This window comes from Pan troglodytes, chromosome 5 (assembly GCF_028858775.2).
Source record: "Pan troglodytes isolate AG18354 chromosome 5, NHGRI_mPanTro3-v2.0_pri, whole genome shotgun sequence".
NCBI classification, from domain to species: Eukaryota; Metazoa; Chordata; class Mammalia; order Primates; family Hominidae; genus Pan; species Pan troglodytes.
The window spans coordinates 98,516,287-98,536,213 of record NC_072403.2 but is presented as its reverse complement, the minus strand read 5'-3'; positions in this window follow the sequence as shown (position 1 = coordinate 98,536,213).

Here is a 19,927-nt window from a genome sequence, read left to right as displayed (position 1 = left end):
ACAATGGAAGAAGGAATATAAAACAGGCATATTGCACAATATTGTGGTAAGAGTTGTAACTGAAAAAAGGGACATAAAATAGTAAAAGCCTGAAAATTATCTAAACTTTCACTATTTCATTTTACTTACCTGATCTAGAAAAACATATAATAAGACATTGAAGTAACTTTTAATTCTTATATTCTGACACTTTAAATTATAATTGTCAAAGAATAATTTTTCTAGACATTTTAGTCAGCAGTGTCAGACTTCCTAGGGATTTATTCACAAAATTTCTAGGTAGATCAATGATCTGTAGTTAATCTACAGAGTAACAGGATTAGATTGAACAGCACTTCCAGGTCTTTCCCACATAGTTTTGTCCTGGAGACTAGCCATGAAATCAAGGAATTTCAGAGTGTATATGTGGCGAGGGAGGCAGTGGGTAGTAGGGAGTCTGTGGATACTATTATCGTCCCCATTTTACAGATGCATGCCAACAATAAGGTCAAGAGAAGTTTAATAACTTTTCAAGAATACACAACTAATGTATGGTTAGGCTGAGAAGTGAGTGTAAGCAATTCAGATCCAGACACTGCTGTGGTAGATATCTCTCACACTCTTTGAAGTAGAGGAGACTAGAATTAAAAAGCTCAGTAGTTTTATCTTGCTGCAAATTTAACGTGAGTTAACAAGTGGCCAAGAAAACAGTTTAAATAATAGCTTTGCTAGTAAGAATATATCTATTTATATTAATAATCACTGCAAACCAATTACTCCAAAACTTAATAAACATACTATCAACACACATTTATTATTTCTCAGTTTTGTGGTTCAGGATTCTGGGTGCAGCTTTCTGGATCCTCTGGCTCAGGGTATCTGACAGGCTGTGATCAAAGTGTCAGCTAGGGCAACAGAAGGCTCAAAGCTTGACTGGGGTGGGTTCACCTCTCAGCTCACTCGCATGTTCACTGGCAGGATTCTGTTCCTCTAGTGCTCTTGGACTAAGGACCTTAGTCCTGATTAACTGTTAACCTGAGACGTCAGTTCTTTGCCACATCGTGCTTTTTATAGAGCTACTCATAACAGACAGCTGGTATCCCTCAGAGCAAGGGCTCTGAAAGAGGGCAAAAAATAATGAGAGAGATTGAGCAAGACAGAAGCCAGAGTGTTTTATTTTAATGTAATCTATCCTCAGAAGTGATATCTAATCATATTTACCATATTCTATTTGTTATGAGAGTCACTAGGCCCAAGCAACACACAAGGGGAGGTGATTGCACAACGTCATGAATACCCACAGGAACAGATCATGGGGGCTCATTTTAGAGGCACCTACCACACTGTTACCAATACCAGGAGAAATTTACCTAACGTCATGACTTCGGGACAGCTGAAGTAATCAATATGCCAAATATATAAAATATATTTATATAAGATATACAGAAATAAAGATAGTTGTAGATCTACATATACACAGTCAGATACATATACATAGAAATGTAAGAAGCTACAAAAAATAAATTGGTTATCTAGATCGAGGATCTTCACCATTTCAATTTCCACACAAACACTGTCATGTCAAGAAAGTTTTATATTTTTCTAGCAAAAACTCATTCAGATAGAGAAAAGCTTTCATAAATGTTTCACAAGCCCTCGTCTCAATTCAATCCTTTTCTCATGGTCATGAAAGCCTGTAAGCAAATGGATATGAAAAGTTGTTTATTTTGTCCCATGGACAGTTTCCTGCTATTCTAAAAAAGCTTTGACCAATTCTCCTTTATACCCCATTACATTAATCAAAAATCCTAGATTACCTATATCTTCTCTGTGCTGGTGACCTGCTCCCTGCTTGGAGTCAGTGCCAAATTTTACTTTTCTGCCTCAACATCGTGAAAATGACTTCAGTCTGGTAACCTACACTTGACTTCACTCCTTGGAGTACTGTTTAACATTTTGAACCTGAATAACAACCTCCACCCATTGGAAGGTTGTTCTTATATTTTTTAGTTTTAAATCAGGGGTAAGGGTTCAAGTTCTTGTCATTGATGTTCAGAAAGTATCTATGTGGACAAAATTACCACACATTTCATCATGATAGCTGATGAAGCCTGCTTTTGCTATACTATATAAATCTAAGTCACGCTATAGCCCTCCTATTAGCTTTTAAAAATATGTGTGTAGTTGAATTTATCTTCATGTACAGAGAGCCCTTCATTGATTTAGAAATTAAGCTATGTAATTACCTAATGGGTAATTTTTGGTACTAACATATTTCTGCAGAGATCCTCTATCATTTGTTGACATGAGAAGCTAAATTTTTCCTCTTGAGTTATATTTGCCTCAGATGTTTGAAATAAAATCAACTGAGTCCTGATTATAAACATATAATCATAGGATCATACAGAGGGTCACAGGATTATGGCATTTTAGACACACTTTTTAATTAGGCTAGGTTTCCTAAAGAGAAAAACACGAAAGTTTAAATAATCAATTTATTTATTCAAGCAATATTTATTGAGTGCCTGCTATGTTTCATGTACTATGTTAAGCACTGAGAATACAGTGTGAAAAGACAGAAAAGACTGATCTTTTGGAATTTAATGATAAAAAATCTCACAGAAATTGTATTTTTAAAATCAATTATCTCTTAGGAATTGGGTGGCTATTTCAAAATACTCCAAAAATAAGGAATCCAATTGTAACCAGAGAGCATGTGGCTTGTTGCCCATGCCTCCGCTCAGTAGAAGAACTAAGACTCATTTATCATTTTAGTGCCAATAGTTGACCATATGGGTGGGTTTTGGAGAGACTATAATAAACCCACATCAGGTTCCCTTCCCCATGAGGTTTATAAAAACTTTTTGTTGCTCTCCTGTTGATAGCATAGGCATAATACATATTTGACAACATTCATTGTCCAAACAGAAAAATATGCTATAATAAATTAATATGTATTTTTAAATTTATTCAATTATATATATACATATATTAATAATATACATATATATATAGAGAGAGAGCTAGATGGAATTAATATTGTTTTGATTAGGTAGGAATTGAAAAAACTATTCTAAAAACGTCATAAGGCACTCTGGCTAAGGTATCTATAGAATTATAGCCAGAATTTATTAAGGTGAACGATAAATAAATGAGATCTTTGTACACTCTTACTGATGTCAGAAAAAATGTGCATGTGAGATAGATATTGTTAGCCCCATTTTATAAGCCATTTGTTAAACACAGTCATTACTAAAAATTAAGTTGCACAAACTTAAAATTAAAAACAATCAATACTCAATAGAACTTACTACATTTTAATCAGTTCACTAAATTTTGCCATTACCTGTGATCTTGAGGTTATCTATATTTATTGTGTCTTTATGGTAAAAATGCAATATAGTGGTGTGCTACGCAGCATGCCTCTTCCCACTTCTGTGTTTAATGATGTCAAACATGGTAGGAACATTTATACCACCAAAATAAGCTAATGATAGAAATCAAAGCCTTTTATTTTTCTGAGCTAGTTCTTAAATATATGCCAGCACACCACTGGATACTCTCTTAGAGAAAGCATTCCTTGCTCTGAGCCAGCAGTTGATTTAAGGTGCTATTGTTTTTTCTATAGACTGAATATAAGGCATCCAGAAACCTTAGAAGTGAGATGACAACCCTTATTATTATACCTAATGACCTGCTCAAAGTTTTCACGTCACTTCCCTACAACTGTGTCTTTACTTGATTAGATATTTTAGTATTCCAGGAGAAATGCTTTCATCAGGGGAAACATAGAAATGAAAGTTGGTACTGACACTAAGTCACTTTGAGATTTTTAATACCACTGGAAAAATGATCATAAAAACAAGAAATGAAAATTGGTTAGAGATGATGATCTTGATTATCAAGGGTATATCATTTTGTTGCTTGAGCATCAGGGAGAGATCATAGGACATAAACTCAGAACATTTTTTGAGTTGCCTCTTGGTACTGCTATGCCCAGTGGTAAAGTTAATGGAGACTACAATAACCCCATACAGGTGAAACTATCAAGGCGCACACTTTTCAATAAGGAAGGCTGGGTCACACCACCAGACAGAGAACCTGAACCAGATGAGTTTCTGGCTGAGGGCAAAGGAAACATGAATGAATGAAGGGTGGGGAAAAAGTTGTAAATACCATGTAGAACATCATTACCAGTTGCAGAAAAGAGGACTTTAGTAGCTAATAATGTTTTTTTTTACTCTGTTATTCACATGTTGATATAATTTACCAGTTGTTTTTCTTCTCCTCTCCCACTTCCATTTGATAAAGTGATAAAATATATTAGTTCATATATTACAGGAATCAATAAATAATTCCAATCAGCCTAGAAGTAGAATGAATATCACAAATGAGATTTTGGGTCTTCCCTTTTGGGGAAAAGATGAGAGCATATTTATTTGTAAGAGAAATGTTTGCTTTATATTAAGTGAGAGCATGTTATAATTTCTATATAACTGTTTAGAAACTCAAACATGGGAAGAAGAGTGTTGAGTAACCAAAGATGTGGACGTAGCGGATACTGTGAATTGTTTCACTCAACACTTGCTTTAATACCTTTCTAGCTTGTCTCCTGAACTAAAAATAACAGAAACAGAGGAAGAAGAGGAGGAGGAGAAAGAGAAGGAGGAGGAGAGAGGAAGGAGGAGGCCTGATTCCTTGAAGGTAGGTTTCTAGTATGGCTTTGATTTTGCCAAGCAGATACAGCTTTGTTAAGACTTAGAAGGAGGAAATGACCAACATGAGAAAGTGGCTGCCACAGTGCTGTTGGATCTTCTTGCAAGCATGTTAGTGACAGGATCTGTTCCTTTAAGGTAGCAGTAGGGAAGATTTCAATGTCCAGCCTTTATGTCATAGACTTTGAAGTGTATGAGATGGTAGCAATAGGGCTACCAGAATAGTTCTGTATTGTAGTTGGGCATTTCTCCTTGTTATTCTTTTTCCTAGTCATATAACTATATACTTTCCTGGACCTCAAGGAAATTCTATAAGCTAACTATATCTTTTAATAAACCCCTTTCTGTTTAAATTAGCTGTAGGGGATTCAATCATCTGCAACTAAGAGTTCTGACTGATACATTATTTGGACATGCCATCTCTAATAGTAATCTCAATTACTGACTCACATATTATTACTGCTATAGAAAAGGCCAAGCACAACAAAATTAAGGGTGTGCCTTCTTAGATTTTGGTCAAAGGAAATTCCACTAACATCTATCATAGTAGCACAGTTAGAAGACAAAGTAGTATAACACTATTTAGCACAGCTCAGATAATCAACTACTTGGGAAAAGAGATCATGCCTTATTTATCCTTTTCATGTAACCACTCAACATCAAATACTGTGTTGTACTGAACCTGAAAGCAGGCTGTTCAGTGGAAGAGGGTATGCCGCTCAATGCTCACACCAAAGCCAGTGAATTCATGGAGTTCACATTCTGGCTTTAGAGAATGTTTTCACTATAATTCATAATACATCAAATATTCTCTTTCTGGCTCAAGTGTTTTATCTGTAGATGTTGAATAGCAACACCTGACTGCTACCTCCTAATAGTACCATGAGTAGTAATAATTATCACAAATAGAAATTCCTAGGCATTTACTATGTACTTTTTAAAGTATTTTACATTTACAAATTTATTTAATCTTTATAATCACCTTATAAACTACATATACTTATCCCCATTTTACAGATGATGGAACTAAGGCAAGTCAAGGTCTTATATATAAGATTCTAGAATTCAAATCTAGGCCACCTAGAGCCAGAATCTATACTTTTCACCACTTTCCTTTCTTGTAAGCAAAATAAAAAAATTATTATATGGTGCACCAGAGATAGAAGGAATAGAGTAATGCAATGAGAGCAACATGGGAAATGCAGATTTTAATGGCTGGAAGCTATGTAAGTGGCATTAAATAATTTTGAAAGAATTTATGGTAAAGCACTATTTTTTCTTTTAGGCTCTATGGATAGTTAGGAAATCTAATTTTTTTATTACTGGTATATACATATGTTCTCATCTCTATATTAGAAGCTTGGAGTTGGATCTAGAGGCCCTATTAGGATTAAATGTGAGTATAATTTCTTAAAACATTTACATTTAGTTAGGAAGACATATATGTATGTATATGGAACATATATATGTATATGGAACATATATATGTATATAGAATATATACATATATATGGAACAACAGTAAGCTCCTGAGGGATAGCATTCATATATTTTCTTGAAATCATTATATTTCCAGTCCATAATGCTTGGACCTTAATAAACAACAATGTTTGTTAACAGAATATACACCAGTCACCATGTTATTATATGTTATAGGAATTTATAGTTGTAATAATTTAATAACACCTGGAATAGCCAAGATTTCAGGAAGAAAGTAAAACTTGAGTCTTAAAGGTTGGCTAAGATTTTGATAAAGGGGAAAAGAAGATAGGGTATATCATGTGAGGAAACAAAGTAAGTGAAACTATGGTGGTGGAATGAGTAATATAACCATACAGAGCAGCCGCTGTGGTGTCCTGTGGGCAGCCCTTCATTTGTGAGAAGGCCAGATGGGCAGCAGGATATATGGCAAATAATATAGAGAGCTATTATGGTAGATACATTGATTTTTAAATGTTCTTTGGAGAAAATCAAGCCAATTTGTAGCAGGTACTTTTAAGCCTCATTAACTGTTAATGGTCAATTTTAGACATTTATTTGTAAAAGTGTGAGAATTGCATGAAAAGTTAACTGTTGAGGCACTGTCAAGAAAAGCATTATCTACTGTATTTTTATTTTATGAAGAATGAAAACTTGTGGAATATGCTAATGAAAAACATAATTGCCCTGTAGTTATTTTCCTCTCAAAGCTACAATGTTGCCAGGGAGATAAATTACTTCAAGAATCTTGATGATTAAATAGCAAGATAAAATGACCGCGGTAGCAGCTGATTTTGATACCTGACTATTCAAATATGGATCAGTTGCATCATTTACATCAAAAACAATTAGTTACTTTCAGAAATAATTATAAAATGTCTTCAAAGGACTTTTCCCTGCAAATAATCTTTTTAATGGGCCATACTATTTTATTACTGTGTTAGTATAACCCACTAACAAATATTTTTGATTAGACTAGAAATCTACGAGTTTTAAATTAAAATTTTGGAGTGATTGGGGATGAATTCAGGGTAGAGATTACGGAGCGATTTAGGTCCCACCCCCACTCCTTCCTGACGTGACCACTGGTCCTGCAGAGGGTGTTTTCCTCAAGTTATCCAGGAGCTACTTTCATTCCCTATTTAATAAATGGTGCTGGAAAAACTGCTTAGCCATCTGTAGAAAGCTGAAACTGGATCCCTTCCTTACACCTTATACAAAAATTAATTCAAGATGGATTAAAGACTTACATGTTAGACCTAAAACCATAAAAACCCTAGAAGAAAACCCAGGCAATACCATTCAGGACATAGGCATGGGCAAGGACTTCATGTCTAAAACAACAAAAGCAATGGCAACAAAAGCCAAAATTGACAAATGGGATCTAATTAAACTAAACAGCGTCTGCACAGCAAAAGAAACCACCATCAGAGTGAACAGGCAACCTACAGAATGGGAGAAAATTTTTGCAACCTACTCATCTGACAAAGGGCTAATATCCAGAATCAACAATGAACTCAAACAAATTTACAAAAAAAAAAAAAAAAAAAAAAACAGACAAACAACCCCATCAAAAAGTGGGCAAAGGATATGAACAGACACTTCTCAAAAGAAGACATTTATGCAGTCAAAAAACACATGAAAAAATGCTCACCATCACTGGCCATCAGAGAAATGCAAATCAAAACCACAGTGAGATACCATCTTACACCAGTTAGAATGGTGATCATTAAAGTCAGGAAACAACAGGTGCTGGAGAGGATGCAGTGAAATAGAAACACTTTTTACACTGTTGGTGGGACTGTAAACTAGCTCAACCATTGTGGAAGTCAGTGTGGCGATTCCTCAGGGATCTAGAACTAGAAATACCATTTGACCCAGCCATCCCATTAATGGGTTTATACCCAAAGGATTATAAATCATGCTGCTATAAAGACACATGCACACGTATGTTTATTGTGGCACTATTCACAATAGCAAAGACTTGGAACCAACCCAAATGTCCAACAATGATAGACTGGATTAAGAAAATGTGGCACATATACACCATGGAATGCTATGCAGCCATAAAAAAGGATGAGTTCATGTCCTTTGTAAGGACATGGATGAAACTGGAAAGCATCATTCTCAGCAAACTATCACAAGGACAGAAAACCAAACACCGCATGTTCTCACTCATAGGTGGGAATTGAACAATGAGAACACATGGACACAAGAAGGGGAACATCACACACTGGGGCCTGTTGTGGAGTAGGGGGAGGGGGAGGGATAGGATTAGGAGATATACCTAATGCTAAATGACGAGTTAATGGGTGCAGCACACCAACATGGCACATGTATACATATGTAACAAACCTGCACATTGTGCACATGTATCCTAAAACTTAAAGTATAATAATAATAAAAAAAAGAAAAAAAAGAAAATGTACTTCCAAGCTAGAATTCCGTCACTAATCAAATTATCAATTAAATAGTTGTATAAGAGAAAATATTTAGGCATTCAAAATCTGAAAAAAAGTGTAGTTTCCTGTCATTGTGCCTTTTCTCAAGAAGCTACTAGAACACATGCTCTATCAAAATCAGATATTAAAACATAAAAAGGAGAAAGATATGGAGTATGCCATGACAGATGAATACCTGATGTGGAGAATGAGAACAGATAGGAATAGTGTGACTTGGAAAACAGACATGTGGAAGGCTGTTATTCTCAGGATTCCAGCGACCAGTCTACCATCTTTTTACCCTGAGGATAGAGTGCCAAAGGGAGCTTGGCCCAGTTTCTTGGCTTGTTTTGATGTGTGTTGATGACGTTTTGGTTTTCTCTCCCATGTTCTACTGCTTGGATTTGCTCAGTATACTTCCCCAAGATGAGTTCTCTTTGACCTACACTAGAGAATGAGATATAGTCCTCGGTGAACTTAGAAGCAGATAATACCTAGATGCCTATGCCCTATAGTGGGCCATATGGTTTCTAGGGTCCATTCATGACTGTGCCCACTGATTTTTCTGGACAATTATTCAGTAACTGTGCTTAGCTTATCTTCTCCTTGGATCCTTCCAAATGTCTATGTAAAAAATGGTGCAGGTGCTGAGGCTGAAGATGGAAGAAGATTGAGAAGGCTGTGTGGGGTGCCTGAATGCTAGGGCTGGTTCCTGGCTCTGGTTGGCTTCTTGGGAAGGGGTGAGTGAAGGGACTGGGGGACTATCTTTTCTTGAACCTCTGGGTCCCTAGCTGCAGGAGACCCCACACTTGCCATGGACATTTGAGCTGGCAGAGATATCTCCCTGGAGATTAGACAGAGTCATATCTACAACAGACATATAGCCAGGGACCTTTGTGTGCAAGACAGCTTTGATGAATGCTGGCCATAAGCACCTATCCTCCAGAGTGTCCCATGCCCCTCTGAGAGGCCCTGGCCCCAGGTAACCACCAGATTGGGAGAAAGGAGGGCCAACTTCCCAGCAGAACTGGGGCACATCTGTCCTGCAGGCCCACCTACCTGCTAGCTGCACCTGCCTGGCCACCCTGCAGGAGCATGTACACAGTGAAACCTCCACTGCCCAGCCTGGGTGCTTTGTTTTATCTGACTGAGTGCTGATAGCCTGGGAATGCTTTGGGCCCCCTAATGCAACCTAAATCCAACCCCAGGGGTCCAGAGGAGAAAGCCACAAGCAGGCCCTCATGCTGCAGGGCTGTTGCTTGTTGCTCAGGAGTGCTAAGCTAGGATCTGTGCCCAGCACTTGAGCAGGGGAGGAGCCCACACTCTCAGAAAACTGACAGGGATGAGTCATACAGGTTTGCAGAATGGTGTGGGATCTGCATGTGCCTCCCTCCACAGAACTGGCCCCTGCAAGACCTCTGCCCAAGGGAAACTTGTGGTCTATAAGACCTAACAACAGCAACAACAGCAACAACAACAAATCGTGGGCCAGTGATCAAATGTGGCTCCCCAAAGACCCAGAAAAGAAACTGGTGAGGGGGTCACTCCTCTCCTCCTTGCCCCAGAGATCATAGCTGCAAATGTGAGGATACACAAAGGAACTGCACTGCTGAGTAAGAGCCTATCTACCATCCATTGCTCTCAAGTGCCATTTATGAGATTGTAGCCCGAACTACAACACTGATTCTCCCCACTGCACAACCAAGGACAAGAATTCAATCACAAAGACCCTGTACAGAGCCTTGGACCTCTGAAACTTCCAGAAATAAAGCCAACTGACTGTCCTTAATTTATACCACAGTTAAAGGGACACCAACCCTCCTAGATGATAAAAAATCAGCACAAGAACTGGCAATTCAAAAGCCAGAGTGTCCCCTTTCCTCCAATGAGCCTACCAGCTCCCCAGCAATGGTTCTTAACCAGTCTAAAATGTCTGAAATGACAGACATGGAATTCAGGATCTGGATAACAAGGAAGCTCATTAAGATCCATAAGAAAGTTGAAACTCAATTCAATGAAGCCAAGAAATGAAGTAAAATCATTCAAGAGCTGAAAGATGAAATAGCCATTTTAAGAAAGACCCAAACTGAACTTTTTGAGCTGAAAAATTTACAAGAATCTCAAATACAATCAAAAGTATTAACAGCAGAATAGACCAAGCTGAGGAAAGAATTTTAGAGCTCAAAGACTGGTTCTTCAAATCAACTCAGTAAGACAAAAATAAACAAAAAAGAATTAAGAAAAAGAAACAAAACCTCTAAGAAATATGAGATTATGTAAGGAGTACAAATCTATGACTCACTGGCATTCTGAGAGAGAAGGAAAGAGAATAGCAATGTAGAAAATATATTTCAGGATATAGTTCATGAAAATCCCGCTAATTTTGCTACAGAGTTTGACATGCAAAACCAATAAGTACAGAGAATCCCAGCTAAATACTGTAAAAGATAACCATTGCCAAGGCACATAATCATCAGATTCACCAATGTCAATGCAAAAGAAAAAATATTAAAGGCAGCTAGAGAGAAGGGGCAGGTTACTTACAGAGGGAACCTTATCAGGTTAGCAACAGACCTCTCACTAGAAACCTTACAAGCCAGAAGAGATTGGAGGCCTATTTTCAGCAGCCTTAAAGAAAAGAAATTCCAAACAAGAACCCACAAAATTAAATTTCTCAAGTGATGGAGAAATAAAATTCTTCTCAGACAAGCAAATGCTGAGGGAATATGTTTCACTTAGACAAGCCTTATAAGAGATCCTTAAGTGAATGGTAAATGTGGAATGAATGAACAACTCCTGCTACTGCAAATACTCACTTAAGCCCATAGCCCACAGGCACTATAAAGCAATTGTGCAATTAGGTCTACATTACAAACAGCTAACAACACAATGACAGGATCAAGGTCACAAATATCAGTACTAACATTTAATGTAAGTGAGCTAACCACCCCAGTTAAAAGTCAGAGAGGGGCAGGCTGAATTAAAAGATAAGACCTGACTATCTATTGTCTTCAAGAAACCCATCTCACATGTAACCACACCCACCGGCTCAAAGTAAAAGGATAGAAAACAATCTATCATGTAGACAGAAAGCAAACAGCAAGAGTTCCTATGCCTATATCAGATGAAACAGATTTTAAACCAATAAAAATTAAAAGGACAATGAAGAACATTATGTATTGATAAAGGGTACAACAAAACAAGAAGCCTTAACTATCCTAAGTATATACACACCCAACACCAGAGCACCCAAATTTATGAAACAAGTTCTTCTTGGCCTGCAAAAAGACTTAGACAACCACACAAGAATAGTAGGAGATATCAGCATCCCACTGACAGTATTAGATCACGAAGGCAGAAAATTAACAAACTGTGGACTTAAACTCAACACTTGACCAATGGACCTGATAGACATCTACAGAACACCCTACCAAACAACCACAGAATATACCTTCTTCTCATCTGCTCATGAAACATATTCTAAGATCAAACACATGCTTGGTCATAAAACAAGTCACAAAAATTTTTTTAAAAATGAAAATTATACCAAGCACAGACTCAGACCACAGCATGATAAAAATATAAATCAATATCAAGAAGATCTCTCAAAACTACAGAAATACATGGCAATAAAACAACTTGCTCTGGAACAACTTCTGGGACAGCATTAAAATTAAGGCAGAAATTTAAAAAATTTTTGAAATTAACAAAAATAGGGAAACAACATATTAAAATCTTTGGGATACAGCCAAAGCAGTGTTAAGAGGAAAGTTTGTAGTTCTAAACACCTTCATCAAGAATTTAGAGAGATCTCAAATTCACAATTTGACTTTGCACCTAAAGAAACCAGAAAAATGTGAACAAACCAACCCCAAAGCTAGAAGGAGAAAAAAACTAACTAAAATTAGAGAAGAGCTTAATGAAATTGAGCTACAAAAATCCATACAAAAGATCACTGAAGTTAGGTTTCTTGAAAAAATAAATAAAATTGATAGACTACTAGGTATATTAACAAAGAAAAAGGAGAGGATCCAAATACGTGCAATCAGAAATGATAAAGGAGATATTACAGTTGACCCCACAGAAATACAAAGATCATCAGAAACTACTATAAACAGCTCTATGCAAGCACATTAGAAAATCTAGAGAAAATGGATAAATTCCTGGAAACACACAATTTCCCAGGAATGAATCAGGAAGAGAATGAACCCCTGAATAGACCAATATCTAGTTCTGAAATTGAATCAGTAATAAGGATTCTACCAACCAAAAGTAAAACCCAGGACCAGGTACATTCACAGCCAAATCCTACCAGATGTGCAAATAACTGACACCAATCATACTGAAACTATTCCAAAATATCAAGGAAGAGGAGCTGCTCTCTAACTCAATCTATGAAGCCAGAATTAGTCTGATACCTGAATCTGGTAATGAAAAAAGAAAACTTCAGGCTGATGCCTCTGATGAACATAGATGCAAAATTCCTCAACAAAATATTAGCAAACCAAATCCAGCAGCACATCAAAAAAGTTAATACATCATAATCAAGTAGGCTTTATTCCCGGGTTGCAAGGTTGGTTCAACATATACAAATCAATAAATGTGATTTGCCACATAAACATAATTAAAAGCAAAAACAATATGATCATCTCAATAGATGCAGAAAAAGCTTTCAATAATATCCAACATCTCTTCATGATAAAAACCCTTAGGCCAGGTGCAGTGGCTCACGCCTGTAATCCCAGCACTTTGGGAGGCTGAGGAGGGTGGATCACGAGGTCAGGAGTTCGAGACCAGGCTGGCCAACATAGGGAAACCCTGTCTCTACTAAAAATACAAAAATTAGCTGGGCATGGTGGTCCATGCCTGTAGGCCCATCTACTCAGGAGGCTGAGGCTGGAGAATCACTTGAACCTGGGAAGTGGAGGTTGCAGTGAGCTGAGACCATGCCATTGCACTCCAGCCTGGGTGATAGAATGAGACTCCATCTCAAACAAAAACAAAAACAAAAACAAAAACAAAAACAAAACCCTTAACAGGCTATTCATTAAAGGAACATACTTCAAAATAATAAGAGCTATCTATGACAAACCCATAGCCAACATTATACTGAATGGGAAAAAGCTCAAACCATTCCCCTTGAGAACTTGAATAAGACAAGGATGCCCACTCTCACCATTCCCATTCAATATAATACTGGAAGTCCTAGCCAGAGGAATCAGGCAAGAGAAATAAATAAAAGACATTCAAATAGGAAAAGGAACTCAAACTATCTCTCTTCACTGATCATAGGGTTATATACCTAGAAAATCCTAAAGACTCTGCCAAAAGGCTCCTAGAACTGGCAAAATGACTTTAGTAGAGTTTTGGGATACAACATTACTATTTAAAAGTCAGTAACATTTCTATAAACCAACAACGTCCAGGCTGAAAGTGAAATTGAGAACACAATCCCACTTACAATAGCCACAAAGAAAATGAAATATCTAGTAATACAGCAAGGAATACAGCTAACCAAGGATGTAAAAGATCTCTACAAGGAGAACTACAAAACACTGCTGAAAGAAATTAGAGATGACACAAATAAACAAAAAAAATTCCGTACTCATGGATTAGAAGAATCAATATTGTAAAAGTGGCCGGACTGCCCAAAGTGATTTACAGATTCATTGCTATTCCTATCAAACTACAAATATCATTCTTCACAAAATTAGAAAAAACTATTATAAAATTCATATGGAAACAAAGAAGAGCCCAAATAACCAAAGTAATCCTAAGCAAAAAGAACAAAGCTGGAGGCATCACGCCACCTGGCTTTGAATTATATTATAAAGCTACAGTAACCAAAACAGCATGGTACTGGTACAAAAACAGACATATAGACCAAAAAGAACAGAATAGACAACTCAGAAATAAAGCCACACATGTAAAACCATCTGATCTTTTACCAGGTCAACAAAAACGAGCAATGGGCAGAGTACTCTGTACTAAGTAAATGGTGCTGGGATAACTGGCTAGCCAGATGCAGATTGAAGCTGGACCCCTACCTTTCAACATATAAAAATATTAATTCAAAATGGATCAAATATGTAAACTCAGGACCTCAAACTATAAAAATCCCAGAAGACAACCTAGAAAATATTCTTCTTGTCAAAGAATTTTTGGCTAAGCCCCCAAAAGCAACTACAATTTAAAAAATTATGCAAGTGGGACCTAATTAAGCTACAGAGCTTCTGGAACAGCAAAATAAACTATCTACAGAGCAAACACACCCTATAGAATGGGAGAAGATATTCAAAAATTATACATCTAACAAAGCCCTAATCTCTAGAATCTATAGAGAAAAATCAACTAGAAAAAACCTCATTAAAAAGTGGGCAAAACACAGGAACAGGCAATTCTCAAAAGAATACATACAAGTGGCCAGTAAACGTATGAAGAAATGTGCAGTATCACTAATCATCACAGAAATGTGAATAAAAACTGCAATGGGATACCATCTCACACTAATCAGAATGGCTATTATTAAAAAGTCAATAAACAATAGATGCTGATGAGGTTGCAGAGAAAAGGGAAAACTGATACACTGTTGGTGGGAATGTAAATGAGTCCAGCCACTGTGGAAAGCAGTCTGAAGGTTTCTCGACGAACTTAAAACACAGCTACCATTCAACGTAACAATCCCATTATTGGGTATATAACCAAAGGAAAATAAATCATTCTACAAAAAGATACATGCACTTATATGTTCATCATTGCACTATTCACAATAGTGAAGACAGGGAATCAACCCAGGTGCCCATCAATGGTAAACTGGATAAAGAAAATGTGGTACATATAAACCAGGAAATACTAGGCAGTCATAAAATTGAATAAAATTATGTCCTTTACAACAACATGATGCATCTGGAGGACATAATCCTACGCAAATTAATGCAGGAACAGAAAATCAAATACCACCTATTCTCACTTATAAGTGGGAGCTAAACATTGAGCATACATGGACATAAATATAAGAACAATAGACACTGCAGATAACCGAGGGGGCATGGGTTGAAAAACCCCCTATCTGGTACTATGCTCACTACCTAGGTGACAGGATCCATAGCCCAAACCTCAGAATTATGAAATATTCCCATGTAATGAACCTGCATGTGTACCCCCTATATCTAAAATAAAAGTAGGGAAAACAAAACAAGGAAATTATTAACTCAAAAGTAAGAATAGTGGTTATTGCTGGAGTAGAAGGAGGAAGAAAGGTGCAAAGAGAGATGAGCACATGTGGGCTTCTAAGAAACTGATAATATTCTATTTCTCAGTTTCAATTAGTGATGAGTATAAGAATTTTATTGTCAATATTTGTTAAATTTAAGACATATATTTCATATGTTTATCAGTTAGGGTTCAAACGGAGAAGCAAAACCAGTAGGATATATATATATGTGTGTGTGTGTGTGTGTGTGTGTGTATATATATATATGTGTGTATATACAAATACATATTCCAAGAAATTGGCTAATGCAATAGCAGGGGCTAATCAAAGTCTGTTGGGCAAGCGAGGAGAAAGGGAAAATCATGAGCAAACCGGAATCCCAGGGAACAAGAGAAAGCTTCTTGTCCATAGGTTTCAGTCAGGAAGAAAGATGAGAGAGGGCTTTGGAGGGAGAAAAGTTGCAAGTCCAGCTGCCATTTAAAATCTCTGAGTTCAGGGAAGGCCTAGTCCCTGTTTTTAAAAAATCCCAACTGATTAAGTTATGCCTACCCAAGATAATCTCTTTTTTGATTAATTTAAAACCAAATGACTCAGGACTATGATCACATCTACAGAGTCCTTTCACAGCAGAGCCTAGATTAGTGTTTGGTTGACTAATAGACAGGAGGGGTGTTTTTGCCACAAACTGCCAGTGCCTCACTTCAGTCCTCCAACTCTCCTGGGAGATGATCCCTTGTAGCCCACTCCAACAGGAAAGCGACTAGAAATGTAATTCTAGGGATTGTAATTCATCCTAGCCAAGCTGACACGCCAAAATGCTATCACAATAAACTATTCCTCATAGGTGACATATTTCACAATTAAAAAAATTAAAACTAAATTCAGTTATTTCCTTCCAGATAACAAAATAAAATGACTAGGTAAACTCCTGCAAAGAAGCCCTTGGAAATATCCATCAAAGCTGGCTTTTCTTGCTAGCACATTTCTTGCTGGGGTAATTCAAAATAACAGTGGTAGTATAATTTTGGAAAAGTATTCTTAAGGAGGCTTGAATGGATACCTTAAATTATTTTAATCCTACAAAGAAACATCAAATATGAAATGAGAAAATCTATTACATTTTAACATGTTTGAAAGCAGGATTGTGCATTATTACATAATTATTTTCTTTTTTTTTTTCTTCTTGGGACACAGTTTCACTTTGTTGCCCAGGCTAGAGTGCAGTGGCATGATCTTGGCTCACTGCAACCTCTGCCTCCCAGGTTCAAGCGATTCTTGTGTCTCCGCCTCCCAAATAGCTGAGATTACAGGTGTCTGCCACCATGCCTGTCTAAATGTGTTTTGTACTATTAGGAGAGACAAGGTTTCACCATGTTGGCTAGGCTAGTCTCAAACTCCTGACCTCAAGTGATCCACCTGCCTTGGCCTCCCAAAATGCTGGGATTACGGGCCTGAGCCACCGTGCCCAGCCTGACATAATTATTTTACTAAAGTGATTTGAGAAACATAAGCTGTCTTCTACCACAAAATATTGCTACCCTTCAATGCCACTTAAGCTTTTAGAAACCCTCCAAAAAATGTCATCATTGTTAGTGTATTATTATTTTAATTTGGGGGGTTAAGCTTCTTATAGCACCCGACAACAGCATATTCATTAGTTGAATAGAGACAATCCACAAATTAACAGTAACCAAATCATGAGTAAAGGAGTTGTTTTCAAAGAGGTGATAAATGACTATAAGTGAAGCCAAAATTTTCCATATCACTCCAAGAGTGGAAATTTATGGGAAGAGAAACATTAGCTCAGGAAAAGGATAATTTTATTGACAAAGTCACCTGGCAGCAGAATGAGCATCCTCCATGATTCTCCACCCTTTGAAGTGTTCAAGTCTAGGATGGCAGGCTTGCTGGGGGAATTGTGTCACGATTCAAGTCTTGGGCTAGACACTCAATCCAATGGATATACCACATATTGTCACATTTTTTCATTCCTTATTCCTGGGCTAATCACCTACCACTACCATTTAATTTTTCAAATAACCAAATTGTTTTAAGGGAAGGGCACTTCTGGGAGAGTTCTGCCCAAGAACCTTCTTGACCCAGAATTTTCTGCATCACTCCTTTTCTTTCTGCTTAAACTGATTTTACCTATGCTGGACCCTCCCATTTTCTTCTTTTTTAGTTCTTAATTCATTAAATTCCACTTTCTCAGCCATACAAACCTTAATGCTTTCTTTAGCTTTTTGCCTTGCTCTTCCAACTTATTTTAAAGGAAGATCTTTCTACCTCTTCTCATGTTGCCTGTGAGTAAAGCAAAAAATTTATTTGTGACTGTTACAACACCAAAATCAAGGACAAGGAAAGCCCTGAGTTTTGAAGTGAAATTGGACACAATAATGAATTCAAGCTAGTCTTTGAAAAATTAAAACAGTCACAAATGTGCAATCATAATACTGAAATTATGATGTTGGAAAAAAGTCTAATACAGATTTATTTCATTCAAAAAGCATTTGTTGAATCCTTACCATGTCTGGTTGCTAGGTGCTAGGGTTAGAAAATGGAACGTCAGTGTTTTTCAAAGGATGGTGTGTGCAGTTCTCAGAGTGAAAATCCCCTAGAGATTTTGAACTTGGATAGGCCAGGAACTGTGTCTTGCTCTGTATGTATTACTGTTTATCACTAAAAAAAATTTTTGAAGAAAAATGATTCCCCCTTTTCAATTAATCAAAAATGCAGATGATTATTAAGTGCACACATTTGACTATATCATAAAGTTCTTTATGGACAAATCTGTGAATATTATTTTGCATTTTTCAATTCTATTTTATAGAAAAGATAAAACATTTGAAAAGATAACTGAAATGGAAATTAGGCAGCACCACTGTCCTGCTGCTTTGGGGAGTAGCATGAACCAGGCAGACATGGATTCAAATCCAAGCTCCTTACATTTATACACTATGTGGCCTTGCTTTTCCAAATCAGTGTGTTACCCAAAAGGGGGGATAAAAGTAATAATAATGAAGGTGTTATAAATATTAGAAATAATAAGTATATAAGAGAATATACATTACTAACATTCAGGATTTATAATTTTCCTACCTCCCCTGCTCTCTGAGGATAAAAAGACAAAAATACAAAATGAAGAGTCATGGAAGGAAAGCAGTCAGGCTCTATGAAAAAAAAAAAAATCCCAGGATGTTGCACATGGAGGGAGAAATATAACCTGGAAGGGGATGCATTGTGAGGAAGGGATGGTCCAGAGTGGTGTGTAAACAAATACCGTGCTGGAAAGACACATGTGGATGAGAAAGAAGTCTCTCTTGGGATAATACATTAAGAGTATATTGGGAGCTTGGGGGTACGCTTTATTATTTTAAGCCAGTATGTTGGTTTAAATTTGTTATGCAGCAATAAATAACTGATAACATAACCAAAACACCTCTTATTGAAAGTTAGTATAGTTAGATGTATTGACCTACAATATTCTGTTCCATAGAGCACAGAAGATTTTAATAAGCAGAGATTTTAATAAGTAGAGCAGAGAGGATTTTAATAAGAATTTCTGTGTGCTCTTTAAATGTTTGAGAGAGCAGTGAGAGTGAGGAGTCATCTTTGGACTGTGTCTCTTTAAAATCAGGACCATACAGGAAAGGAACAATGATTGTTAAGGAGATTGCTATTCTGAATAATTTCAAAGCTAAGGTGGGACTCTACCTGTACTTGACATAAAAATAATTGCCCTAAATACGAGTCAACATGCTTTTTCACTCTGAATGTCAAAACACTGAACGTTCATATAAAAGGGATAATGAGGACCTAACACAAGCAGCACTGAGACAAAAGCAAGATATTGGAAACATATTTTATGACATTAAATTGAAGAAGTCTAAGAAAAAAAGTCCTTGCCAAATTACTACTTGGGAATTTCCATTTTAATGTTACCTTTAATAGACTCCCAATTGCTCATGAATTAGGAGTCCTGTCTGCATGGGACCAGAGAGTTACTGGTGGAAACGGAGACTAGATCCATTCTGTATTTTGTCTCTGCTTGGGTACTTGATCCTGGCCCCTAACTGATGTTTTGGGAGTAGCAGTGCTCA